General features: G+C 42.9%; 1 long non-coding RNA gene across 1 annotated transcript; it reads right to left on the minus strand.

Annotated features, from left to right (window-relative positions):
• Nucleotides 1–534: 534 nt before the first annotated feature.
• Nucleotides 535–13,463, minus strand: LOC109245474 (uncharacterized). The gene is made up of 3 exons (XR_008423137.1): nt 13,327–13,463; nt 3,406–3,504; nt 535–889 (listed from the first exon to the last, which is right to left on the minus strand). It is a non-coding gene; the product is annotated as an uncharacterized LOC109245474 (long non-coding RNA).
• Between the last annotated feature and the right edge of the window lie 200 nt (nt 13,464–13,663).

Here is a 13,663-nt window from a genome sequence, read left to right on the forward strand (position 1 = left end):
GATTTCTTCGTAAAGTAGTTCCCTGCAGCCTGCCTTCTCCAAGAGGGGTCCTGAATCAGCAGCCTGGGCATCTCCTGGGGGCCTCTCCAATGCAGCAACTCAGGCCCCACCTAGGAGCTACTGAATCAGGATCCACAATTTATCCAGATCCCAGGAGGATGGATATGGACACTTGAGTTTGCAGAGCACTGGTTTAGAGTATCGTTCTCTCCACCTAACATAAAGTTCCCTTTTTTGACTCGTTAATAATACCTGCGGAACAGGATGAAAGTTCCCCTAGAAACCTACCTAACATAGCATTTTGATATTCAATTAACAATTAGGAATCACAGTAGGGTCTCTCTTTCCATATATAAGAAAACCTAATATTTAAGTCTATAAATGACTCAGAAAAATCGTTTCCATTTTGATCCGGTATGAATGAGGTCTTGCTCACCACTGCTAAATTGGAGGCAAAGAACTGTTTCCTTTCGGGTTAATGGGTTTCCCCTCATCAAGCTGTCCTTCTTTCATGTAATGTAGACTTGCCTCCACTTATTTATTTTGTTATAACTGTTCTCCTTTTTAATAGGATTATTCATCCTCCCAATATTAACAGCAATTAGACTCACCTCACGGTGTTTCATGCCAACTCAATCTGCGGCTGTCGGAACAGGATGATCGGACTCTTGTCTCAGTAACAAACTCTGACAACCAAAACAAAGCGGCAGGCCAAATACATGAAGAGAATTAACAATAAAGGATCACAAATGACAAGAACTTCTCACCCACGACGGTTGCCTCCGTCCGTTCTGGCCACGTGGAAATAAGGGCGCTCAGTCAGCTACGACTCAGGACACCGTGACGTGGTCTGAAACTGTCTTTTTCAGAAAAGTTTGTAGAGAAGGCTCTTCCAAAAAAAATAAAGAAGACTCTTTAAAAGCCTTAGAAACATTAACATTCTCTTTCTAAATCTAATCTATTTAATTTTATTGGAAAACATTTACATAGCTCATCAGCAGCCTCGCCGGTATTGAGTAATATTTAGCATGCTGTAATCACAGGAAGGAGAGATTTAGATTAAATGCTGCTTTTTATTACTATTCAATCATCATAAGTTGTTCTACTTTTTATCTTTTTAGTCAACAGATTTCAAAGGTGGGAAAATATCTTCATTTGCCGGCATACCTGTATTTATCTCCTATTATATTTTCCATTAGTGTCTGCATGAGATTTATTTTCAGTGACTCCCAACAAAGTAAATGTGGATCTTCTAACACCAGATGTTAATAATATAGACAAATGCACCCTATCTCTTAGAGATGTTGTGAGAATAAATCAGATGATATTTACAGGGGAATTTGACCTCACTAGAGATAGTACATGAATGAAATGTGAAGGAAAAAAAAACAAAACCTTTAAAGAACAAAAAATTCCATTCAATTATAGCCAGATTAACTTCACAATACCAAATTATATTCTGAGTAAAGAAAACAGGCCTATTGATAGTGGTTCTACTGCTTGTGAATAAATGTCAACTATAACAATTCTAGGTCTGGGCTGAAACTTCAGGCATCAGTTTGGATATGTGCAAAATAAGGTCTTTCTTTTTCTCCATTTACTATACTTGGGACACTGGCAAAGCTTTGCCTAGTGGAGTGAATTATCAAAATTATTTTAAACCTCTTTCTACATTTAAGAACATATCAGGATTGTTAATAAAGCATCGATGTAAACAATTGAAGGACCTACATAACACATATACATCTACATAAACTGCTTTTACATTTGCATTACCTAAAACCAAAAAAAGAGCTTTCAGCAGGACAACGGGCAAAGAGGGAATCCTACTTACTATAGATCTAAAGGCCAAAATTTCCCTACAGTCACAGGGAAACTGTCAATTATGTTCTTGGTAGTATTTGTGGGACACAGGAAAGTCCCCCAAACCCACATATTTTTCAAACATCCCACCACGATGCCCCAAATTCTACCATTTTAAATGCTTCTGAGTAAAGGGAAATGGCTCCATATTCATACAAAAAGGCAAGGTTAAACATTGTAGGATGATAAAAACATGCAACGATGTAGTAAACCAACACTTACTATGTGCCTACATACCTACTATGTGCCAGGCACTGTTTACAGTGCTTCATCAGAACTATCTCCTTAATCCCCTCTTCAGCTCTAAGAAATAGAGGCTATTATTATTCCAGTCTTACAGATGTTGAAACAGACACAGAGAGGCTAAGAAGCTCGCCCAAGTTTACACAGGCTACAAATGCATATTGGGACTCCCACTCTGGTAGCCTGACCCTAGGGTCTATGCTGGGAATCGACACGTTTTCCAACAAATGCAGGAGTTAGCTCCATGCAATACACACTGCTTTTACTTTAAATATTTAAGTAATCTCCACACCCCGTGCGGGGCTCAAACTCGCGACCCTGAGACCAAGAGTTGCACGCTCTTCAAACTGAGCTAGCCAGGCACGCCTACATTACTCTTTTAAAATGAAACAAACAATACTTTGCAATAATTGACACAAAGAAAAATGTGAAAGCTGAACGTGTATAGACTGTGTTTGAGCAACTGCTGCATTTTGCCAGGAAAGCCAAAAAAAAATTTTTTTTTGAGAGAGAGAGAGGGAGAGAGAATCTTAAACAGGCTCTGCACAGTGCAGGGCTTGATCCCACGACCCTAGGATCCTGAATGAGCTGAAATCAAGAGTCAGACGCTTGACCGACTGAACCACTCACGCGTCCCAGGAAAGCCAAACTTTGAATGTTAGTGGGGGGCTTTGCCTTTGCATTTTGAACCGAAGACTCACGAACAGCAGTGTTCATAGCACTACCTGGTGTTGAACCTGTTCACCAAGAACACGGTACCAGGTAACATGCCAAAATGATAGCTCTCTTGTGGCACCAACAGTAGACATTCAGGCAGAATTCAGAAATGCAACACGGAGATGAATTTAGAGGTATACATATCAGAGGAGCTTAGGTAATCAACCGTCATTGACATCTATGACGTTATTACCAAATTCCATAGTAAGAGGCTACCGTGCATCTTTAAATGCATAACAGTTTCTTGACACATACAATGGAAAAAAGGCCTTTAAAATGTTTTCTAATGTCACAAGTATGTGCTGTACGGTTTTGTTTTGTTTTAGGCCATAAAACACAGTTTAAAAAAGGGATGAACTGATATTCCGGTCTTCCTGCTCCTAACAGAACACTGTAATATGGTTAAGTACAAACCTTTCCATAGCAACAGACATTGTGTATCAGACATGAACCCTATGTATCTCCCTTGAAGAAAGCTTTAAGGTTATCACGGACAAATTCAAAGTAAAGCCTATGATCCCATCACCCTGAAACCAGCTTTCCCAATGAGCTCAAGAAAGGATTCATTGACACATGACTCACCACGACTTCCTATAGCTCATTTCTTTGCCTTCCTTTCTCTTTAAATGGCACTTCAGCCTTAATAGTTACAAAGGTTTCAAGAGAGAGGACTGGCACCACCTGAAAAAGAAAGGCCAAAAAATCCAGTGCAATCGTGGTTGGCAGGAATTGGGCATCGGGCTTCTTGAGGAGCGTTGGGGGGTACCTTGAGACCAAAGGCGTTCATTCTTGCCACCCTTCAGTGCTTTATTTACTGCTGTTTCCACTCTCTGAGCATTATGTGAACAGTGACTGCCTGGTTAGCTATAATTCTAAAATAGATACTCTGCATGAGGGGAAAGGTAACTTGGGGGACGATATCTTGAAAGGTTTTCCTAAATACATATAAAAAAACATGCTAGGAAGCCACGGAGAGTAGTGGCTAAAGAAAGTGCACACTGGGCTTATATGCATATGGTTGCATATGCAAACTATAATTAAATTCCCCAAACACTTGCCCGTGCAGAGTGGGTGCCTGCATTTGCTCACCCCAATTAGGCAGGAGGCACTGCCTAGGGCCGGAGAGTAATCTGCTCACTATTGTTTCAGTGTGGGGAGAAGTGAATGCTCCTCGCAGCTAACATTGTGCTTTGTTTTTAACATGCAGAACTGGGCTTGCAGACGCTATTGATTGTGCTTAGGAGAGAGGAAGTTAATGATATGTTGTGAGTTTATGTACTATATTTCATCCCTATTCAGGTTTAAACAGCATCCTCCTCCCAACAGTCGACTCTAAAGGTTGCATGCTGAAAAGTGAAACAGATGGTCCAGTTTTATATTTCTTCTCCTTTAGAATTTCTTATGCAGCTCAGGGACCTAGGTCTTCTGGGATCTCAAATTATATTTCAGCCCATTATACGTATATCAGTTTTTATACTAAGATGGTACGTAAGAATTATTCAAAATCCACATGGCCGCAGCCTTTGCTGGTTTAGTGTGCCATGTGCTGTTCATTTTAATTGAAAATATTCTAAAAGCAAGATTGATGTGTTTTCTATCCCCCTAAAATAGAAGCAGGTTCTGGGCTCATAATTGAGCACTCATAAGCCCCCTCTCCTTATTAACATGCCCTCTCTAATTTGTGCCTCTGTTTGTACAATATAAATGGCCTTTAACAGCCCTTCACTCATACAATGGTCTCACTAACCCAAAGAAAATTAGTAGCAGGCAAAAGCCTATTTTTACTGACACAGAGACAAAAATGCTAATTACCTTAAAATATTCTCAAGTGTGTATCTTTGGCATCCTTCCAGGCAAGACTCAAAAGTTTTTTTTTTCCCCTGTTATTTACTAGTTATGGGGAAAGTTGTTTTTGTTTTATATTCAGGCATATACATAAGTAAGTTTATATTTATAATTAGAAGTCTTTTCTTTGGGATCCAGAGTGCGGGTGGTGGGTGAAGCACCTGCTTTGCTTTCAACTTTCTCATGAGCACACTTGAGCGAGTTGCCTATGTTGATAATTACGTCTCGTGCTATTTTTGTTAAGACACTCAGAGACATTTGCAGAAAAAAAAATAGTCCCTAAAAATTTGAATTTATTTTAACATGTTAACTACCACAAAATATTAATGTTTCCTCAGAATCGCTTTTTAATCTTTCTCTGATAATTAAATTTAGGTTTACTGTCTGAAGCACTCCTTCCTTTCAAAAACGGTTTTCAGGGGCACCTGGGTGGCTCAGCCGGTTAAGCGTCTGACTTCGGCTCAGGTCATGATCTCACGGTTGGTGAGTTCGAGCCCCGTGTCGGGCTCTGTGCTGACAGCTCAGAGCCTGGAGCCTGCTTTGGATTCTGTGTTTTCTTCGCTCTCTGCACCTCCCCCACGCATGCTGTGTCTCTGTCTCTTTCAAATATAAATAAAAACATTTTAAAAAATTAAAAAAAAAACGGTTTCAACACAAAATGAGTAATAATGCAAGAAAACTAAATGCGACTTACTAAATTACGATACCAGGCGTGCGGATGATATTTACATACAGATGATGAGCTTTCTATCATTTATGTGACAAATATTCATTGGGGTATACTATTTTCAGAATATTTTTACTATTCAGGTCTGGCTTATAAAAAACTAAATAAGGTGAAAGTGCTCTTCTTCTTGAGGAAGTTTAAAAATCAAGTTTGGAGGAAAAAAGTGTGTTCGTACTGAAAAATCAAAGAGCGGTACCGAAGTGTAGTAACGTTGGAAGGTAGCAGAAGAGGAGAGACCGCGTGTCAGTGGAGGGGGAAGTGGTAATTAATGGCAAAAGACAAGCAGGGTCTAGCTCAGTGACAAGCAATCAACCCAGTTTTTAAAAACAGGCACAACATTTGACTAGAGATTTAAAAACTAAGATATATGAATGACAAATAAGCACACGAAAAGACGCTCAACGCGATTAGTCATTAGGGAAACGCAAATCCAAATTGCCATATCACCACACACCCACCAGGCTGGCTATCATCAAAGAGACAATGTCAAGTGTTGGCAAGGATATGGAGAAATTGGAACCCCCACACACTGCTGATGGAAATATAAAAGGACAGAGCCGCTTCGGATAACAGATTGGCAGTTCCTTAAAACATTAAACATAAACTTTCCATAAAACCCAACAATTCCCTCCTAGGAATCTACCCAAGAGAAATGAAAAAAAAAATGTCCAAACAAAGACACATATGTGAATGTTCATGGCAGCATTTTTCACAATAGCCAGACACTCGAAACAACTCCAATGTCTTTCAGCTGATGAACAAAATGTGGCATACCCACACAATGGAATACTATTCAGCAATAACAAGGAACCAAGTACTGACGTATCTTACAACACAGATGAATTTCAAAAACATAAGCTAAATGAAAGACACCAGGTTCATAAGACTCCACTTCTATGAAATGTCCAGAAAAGGGAAATTTATGGAGACAGTGAGCACATCAGTGATTTTGTGGGGCTGGGGTGAGAAAAGGAATTAACTGCAAATGGGCATCCGGGAACTTCCCGGGGTCATGGAAATGCTCTAAAACTGGGTTCTAGTGATGGCTGCAGGACTATATGTGTTTACTAAAAAATAATCTCTGTGTACTTACAGTGATTGGATTTTATGGCATGTAAACCGTACTTCAGTACAGCTATCAAAGAAAAAACCCGTAAGCGTCCTGTGTTTTCATGTGGAGTGGATAGAAACGGTCATCTGAATTTTTCATCTCTGCTTCCACACTGAAATGTAACACAAATACATATCTGTACCAACGAACGGGAAGAGTTCCTCACGGTTTGCAATGTCCCTTACAATTTTCAAATTTATTTATTCACACCAATCCTGCGAGGTGCGGTAAGCAAGTATTATCCGGTCTACAATAAGCACTTCTCTTTTTCCTTTTAGTTTTGTTCTGAGGAAACCTCAAATACTGTATCAATTAGATATCATTTACAAATCAAGGCCATCCTGAACATAACATAGTCTGAATAAACCAGATAACCGCCATGATCGTCGTCCCAAGGACCCCCAGATGCTTTTACAAAGACAAGTATCTTCCATTTGCCAAACTATATGGAACAACAGCGAAGTCTCCGCCTGGAGACTCATCACGGGATGCTGTGGACAGACTTGCCCCGCCCCCTTGTCCAGCCACCTCCCCGAAGCCTGCTGTGTTTGTTCCCGCTGAAGCATTTGCATCTACAAATATTGAAATGCATGTAACCTAATTGTATATACAATTAGGCACACAACGACTAACATTACAGGAGCTAATATTCCCCGGCAGTAGCAGAAGCTGCCAAAAAAATCAAAAATGGAAACTAGCGCATTGATTTGGTTCACAGCAAATCCTTCTTTAGTATTTCTCTTAAAAGCTCTGAGAGAACGAAAACAAACAAATCCAACTTCGCCTGAAGCAGAGAATAGCATGTTTAAGAAATGCGCCTTATAAATAAAACGTCCAATTATGTAATTTGAAGATGTATGTGGCGTTTGCACAAATATGCTTGACAAGTTAAAACCCACATGAAGCTCTCTTCTTTGGGCGATCCGTATGCAACGCAGGCCAAAGGAGTCGTCCTTTGCATCCAGAGAAACATTAAAAGCTGTCGGAGAGCGTCAGCCTCTGGGATGGCCTCTCCCCACTTGCTACTCAAGGAGTTAAGTGTGAAAGGACCTCTCAGTGTGGAAAAGCATCAGGCTCATTTACACCAAAGTTTCAGCTTTCCCATCTCCGCCTCACATTTGCAATTTCGGTGTGTGTTTTGCAAACCCCCACTTTCCAAAGAACGCATGAGTGCTTGGGAACCGTGGTGTTCTTTGTCTTCCCGTGTGACCTCCTGAAATCCTTTCCCCGTGACACGTGTTGCTTAAGGATGTTTCCACGATCTGCGATCAAACACAAGCTGTGCTTCTTGACTATGACTTAAATCGTGAACCGGACTGGATTAGTCTAAACAAATGCACCAATAATGGATTTCTGTCAATAGTTACATTTTGTTATTTTCAAGGTGTAAAAATTTCGTATTTAGTTTATACATTGCCTGACCCACGGTAGTGGAAAAAAAGCATGTGACTTGGGGCCCAGAGACTTGTGCTGGGGCCTGGAATGCACCCCTATAACCTTGGTGATCTCCCTCAACTTCCAGAACCTCAGTATTCTCAACTGAAGACAGATCACCATTATGGGATGAAATAGCCTCTAAAGTTCTAATCATAACCTGACAATCGTTTCTTGCGATGCTACTGTTACTTTACAAAATAGAGCTATGTATCTAAACAACTTCATCGAGGGCACACGTATTGTGGCCCAACATGCCTTCTGGCCTTTTCTGAGCTGCCAGGATGAAAAAACTCAGAATGTGAAACTTACAGACACAGAACCATTTGCACCATCATAAAATGCCGCAGAAGTTGCAGTTTGGGAGTAAGAATGATAAAGACACGAACTACGTATCAGTTGAATGATAATTCACACACACACCTGCACACAAAATATACATACTTACATACAGGTGCAAGGAAGAGCTGTGTCATCTAACAGGGCTTTTATTTATTTTCTTTTTGACGAGTCTTACACCACCACCCTGGCTTTCACACTCCCTCATGCCCTAATGTTTCTCAAAGGTGCTTTTGTGGCCCTTAAGAGGGCTGAAAGGCCTAAAACCTGTTCCTCCATTGCCCCCTCAACACTTCTGTTTTTCTGTTTTATTTCTTTGTCTTCTACTTAATATTTTGTTTGGAAAAGAGTATTTAGAAAAACGTCATTTGAAAACCACCACACTATATGATGTAAAAGATTTTGCCTAAGTGCCGTACTTTTTAAAAAGTGTTTCATGGGGCACCTTGGTGGCTCAGTCAGTTAAGCATCTGACTCTTAGTTTCGGCTCAGGTCATGATCCCAGGGTCATGGGATCGAGCCCCATGTCAGGCTCCAAGTTGAGCGTGGAGCCTGCTTAAGATTCTATGTCTCTCGCTCTCAGTCCCTCTCTCCTGCCTGTGTTCTCTCTTTAAAAAAAAATTGTTGGGGCTCCTGGGTGGCTCAGCCGGTTAAGCATCTGACTTCGGCTCAGGTCATAATCTCACCGTTTGTGGGTTCGGGCCCTGCGTCGGGCTCTGTGCTGACAACTCAGAGCCTGGAGCCTGCTTCAGATTCTGTATTTCCCTCTCTCTCTCTCTCTGCCCTTCCCCCACTCACACTCTGTCTCTCAAACAATAAAAAAATTAAATTTAAAAAATTAAAAAAAAATTTAAAGTGTTTCACAATTGTACATACCACTTAAAATATAAGTTACTAGCAAAAACTGAAGGCGAGAAAATAATTTTTCATTTATAGTCTTATAAAAGACTATAAATGACATGCTATATTTAATTTTAGAGTCCCTGTACACATCATTAAATACTTTAACAACTATACAAATATTAATATTTGATACAAGGGATCTTTGAAGTTATGGTACAACCAGAACTCTGGATTGATAGGGTGCTAAATGGGAAAATCCTGTTTAGAGAGTTGTAGGAGAAGAGAGAATGTTTAATGAAACAAGGTTGATAGTCTTACCATCATAAAATCGATAGATATTTGGTGCAATTAAATCTTTGCCAAAAAGAATTTTGAGAAAAGGAACAATCAGGAACTTAGATAGCTTCCTCCCCACCCCCTAGGTCCAGTTCATCCTGCTCTCCTTCTATGAATGGTCCCTTGGTCTGCTGGTTCTAGAAAATTCTTTCTGCACTATGATTTAAGTAATTAAGAGTTGGGTACCCATTATTTTTTAAGGACACATGTCAATGTTGATTTGTAAGGGTGCCCTTAGGATTAAAGCAATAAAGTCAAAACCAACATTCGGCACAAATCTAAGCTGATTCTAAAGAGGGCAATTAATTCTTACTGTTCTCTGTTTCCCTTATCTTTATGTGGAATCACATTTTGTCTCAATTCTCTAATGTTTTTATATTTCCAGCAAAATAGTTGTCCAAGCCCTAAGTAAAAGACTACCCCACTCTGAATATGATTGACTTTTCTCATTTGTCTAACTGACCCAGAGAGCATTAACAAAAGAGTAAAAACAAAATGCAATCTTTGGGTCATTTCCCCATGGTTTTGAATCTACTTACCACCCAGATAGGTTCTTTGTTACTGAGAGACTTTATAAAAAATAAATAATTTCAGCCAAAGGATTTTCTCATTTCAGTTCCCTGAAATTCTGTATTTTCCCCATAATAAGAGATGAATTCAGATTCCTCTGTAAAGTGCTTTGGGAACCACTGTGATATAAAAATGACCACAATTGTGGAATAAAGTAAAAAACAAGGTGCTTTCCTCTTTACAGAGCACCCTCCAGTAAATAACAGGGGGGTTTAGAGGCCGCTGGTGTCCACGAAGTCCTCTGGACAATGTCTTGGAGAATCACGAGGGACGGAGTCATTTCTCAGCTGTTTGCAAACCCCATGGAGCTGACAGCATGATGTGTGCATCAATTTGGGCTTGTATGTCTTCGGGGTCTGACTTCCAGTACATTTGAATTGTCTTTTAATGTTTCTTCACTTTTGAGAGAGAGAGAGAGAGTAAGTGTGAGTGGGGGAGGGGCAGAGAGAGAGGGAGACACAGAATCCCAAGCAAGCTCCAGGCTCCGAGCTGTCGGCACAGAGCCCGACGCGGGGCTCGAACTCACCAACCATGAGATCATGGCCTGAGCTGAAGTCGGACGCTTAACCGACTGAGCCACCCAGGTGCCTCTGACCTCTGGTGGGTCTAGATCGCTGTACAAAGCGGAGTGGGAAAGATTTCCTTTATCTTTGAAAGGTGGTTCGCTTATCTCCTTTTGTTCTCTTCCTGGTCTTTCTAGGTCCCCGTCTATTCACCAGGCAGGCGTTAATAAACACCAACAAGCTCGTGCTACAGGGAGCCGGTACTTCCAGCTTTGTCTTTGTTATTATGGGAACCTGTTTTGAGAGGGCAGACAGATTTTCCAGGACAGGATTTGGTGTGACTGGGGGGCCATCCCAGGCCTTTGGAGCGAAGCCACCTTAAGTCCCCATCCTTCTGTTGCTCTGACTTCCCATCCTGTCTCTACATACATCTGAGGCCTGGGGGCTCTGAGTTGGCCCTGGGGAAACAGTCCGGCACAACCTGGAAAATCATACCAACGGCATCTCTGCGGCCAGGTTTCAAAGGCATGTTATTTGCTACAGCGGCCAGAGATTTGCAAATCGACAGGCTTGGAGGAAAAAAAACAGGAGTTGCTGACTGTCCCCAACACCGTAATTTTTATGAGTCTTAGAAAGAAACGACTATTCTTCTGGAAATGTAAAAACATTAGAGAGTTGGGACAAAATATGATTCCCCATAAAGATAAGGGAAACAGAACAGTGAGAATTAATTGCTTTCTTTAGGATCAACTTAGATCTGTGCAGAACGTTTGTTTTGACTCTATCCTCTCACGTTAATCCTAAAGACTCCATTCTGATTGGTGACAGAGCTCTGAAGCATTACTTCTCTCTGAACATTAGCTGGCGAGGCTTCTGAAGATGCTGGGGGTGGAGGTAGAGTGGTGGAGGGAGTGAAGAGGTGTCCTCAGCCTGCAGCCCACACTTCACAGTGACCACTTTCCTCCTTGTTCACGGGCCAGCCCGATACTCAGCTGGGAAGCCTTGTGTTCCACCACTTTCGGAGCGAAGGCAGGTTGACACCACGTGGCTCTAGTGGCAAAGTTGCAGGACTGCTCCAGAAAGACTGGCACATGCCTCAGAGGAGAAGAAGAAGTTCCACAAACAACCCCCGGTTCCCTCCACCCAGGTCTCATTACACCTGATTTCTCAAGAGCATATTGCTTAAGCCAACCTTAATCATCTCCGAGGAACGCTGGGGCAGGAGGCCGGATTCCAACTACCTTTGCCCTAATTTATTGTGGGCTTTAAAAGTAAAAAATAAAACTTTGAACTCAACTCGTCTGAAGCTTTATGATTCAGGTGTACCACTTGCCTTCAGGGGCACCAAAGATCACCGAAGCTGAAGAGACACAAAACCTTCGAGCTGCAGAACAGAAAAGCGTGTCCAGACCCGACCCAGCTGGTTCTCTGACCATATTAATTTGGCAGGAGGAGCATTAAGTCCCAGCTCTGCCCTTGTCCTTTCCTGATGGATAGCATCTCCCTCCCCTTCATTTCTCTTTAATCCTCCCTCCTCTCCAGACTTCCCAGAGTCTAGAAAGAAGTGACCCTGCGGAGAAGGGAGAGAAAGGAAGAGGGAGAGAAATAGGGAAAGAAGGAAATGAAAATAGCTTCTGAGAAGTGGTTGCAGAGAAAACGAAGTCAAGGGTGAAGTCGTTTCCATTGACCTAGTATAGCAAGCTGGGAATTTAAATAGCTGGCCCAGCAAGGAACGAGTCTGTGTGACTTCACATCGACAGCACAGCCTAGGAAGGCCTTTCTGTCGCCTTCCTTCCCCAGCAGATGTTAATAGCAGCCCCAGTTGGGCTGTGTGAGGACACAGGAGCTAATCTTTGTGGACGTGCCCAGTCTGGGGAGCCGTCATGGTAGGAGATGGATTTAATTGTGAAACGAAGATCCCACCATCATTCAGCAGAAAGCAATTTAGTGAAACTGAGAAAAATATTACGCTAGAGGTAGCCCTTTGAGTTACAGGGAAACCCAGGCCCTCGGGAAAGAGTGATTTTTGGCCTAGCCTCAGGTGAGGTGGACTTCTCTCCTTTGCCAAAAGAAAGTCTAAGCTTCCAGGCAGTTCTAGAGGCTGACCTCTCTCTCTCGTCTCCCTGGGGGAGGCCTGGAGCACAGACTGCCTTCAGATCATCCTTTCTGCTGAATTTAGCTGCTGAGCACGTCCTCAGACAGGAGGGGCACCTATTAGCAATTCCAACAGACCCAGGGTGTGAGTGTGTGTGTGTGTGTGTGTGTGTGTGTGTGTGTGAAATTCCAATAGAACTGGGGTGCGTGTGTGTGTTTGTGTGTGTGTGTGAGCGAGCGCAATTCTTACAAACCCAGGGTGCGAGAGAGTGTTATTCCTACAAATCCGGGGTGAGAGAGTGTGTGTGTGTGTCCACAATCCCTACAGATCCGGAGTGTGAGTGTGTGTGTATGTGTGTGTGCACAATTCTTACAAACCCGGGGTGCAAGAGAGTATGTGTGTGTGTGCAATTTCTACAGACCTGGGGTGCGAAAGTGTGTGTGTGTGTGCGCAATTCCAACAGAACCGGGGTGCGAGTGTGTGTGTGCGCGTGCAATTCTTACAAATCCAGGGTGTGAGAGCGTGTGTTATTCCTACAAAGCCGGGGTGCGAGAGTGTGTGTGTACAAAATTCCTACAGACCCAGGGTACGAAAGTGTGTGTGTGCGCAATTCCTACAGACCCGGGGTGCGAGGTGTGTGTGTGTGTGTGTGTGTGTGTGTGTGTGTGTTGGGGGGGCAGGGTTTGGGTTTGGAAATTACCTAAGTTCCTCAGAGGTCCTGATTAGCAATGCAGACAGAGTGCACATATTTGGAGGCCCTCGGACGCGCCGGGCAGATGCCGGCTGTTTTCACAGGCTCACCCGAGTATCGGCCTGCCCTCCTCTGCCAGATCCCGGGGTGGGCTGACCGGAGAACCGGTTTCACTCCTCCCCTGCACCCGCTGGGGCCGGGAGAGCCCCGTGACGGGGTGGGCGGGGCTGAGGTGCAGCCGTGGGCGGGGCCTCCCCGGGCCCGGCAGCCCCGCCCCCTCGCAGGCCGGCTCCCTTCCCGGGGAAGCGTCTAGAACGCGGGCAGTGGCTTGTGAACGCAGGACTGC

Source organism: Panthera pardus, unplaced genomic scaffold (assembly GCF_024362965.1).
Source record: "Panthera pardus isolate Hobbes unplaced genomic scaffold, ASM2436296v1 HiC_scaffold_17, whole genome shotgun sequence".
Lineage (NCBI taxonomy): Eukaryota > Metazoa > Chordata > Mammalia > Carnivora > Felidae > Panthera > Panthera pardus.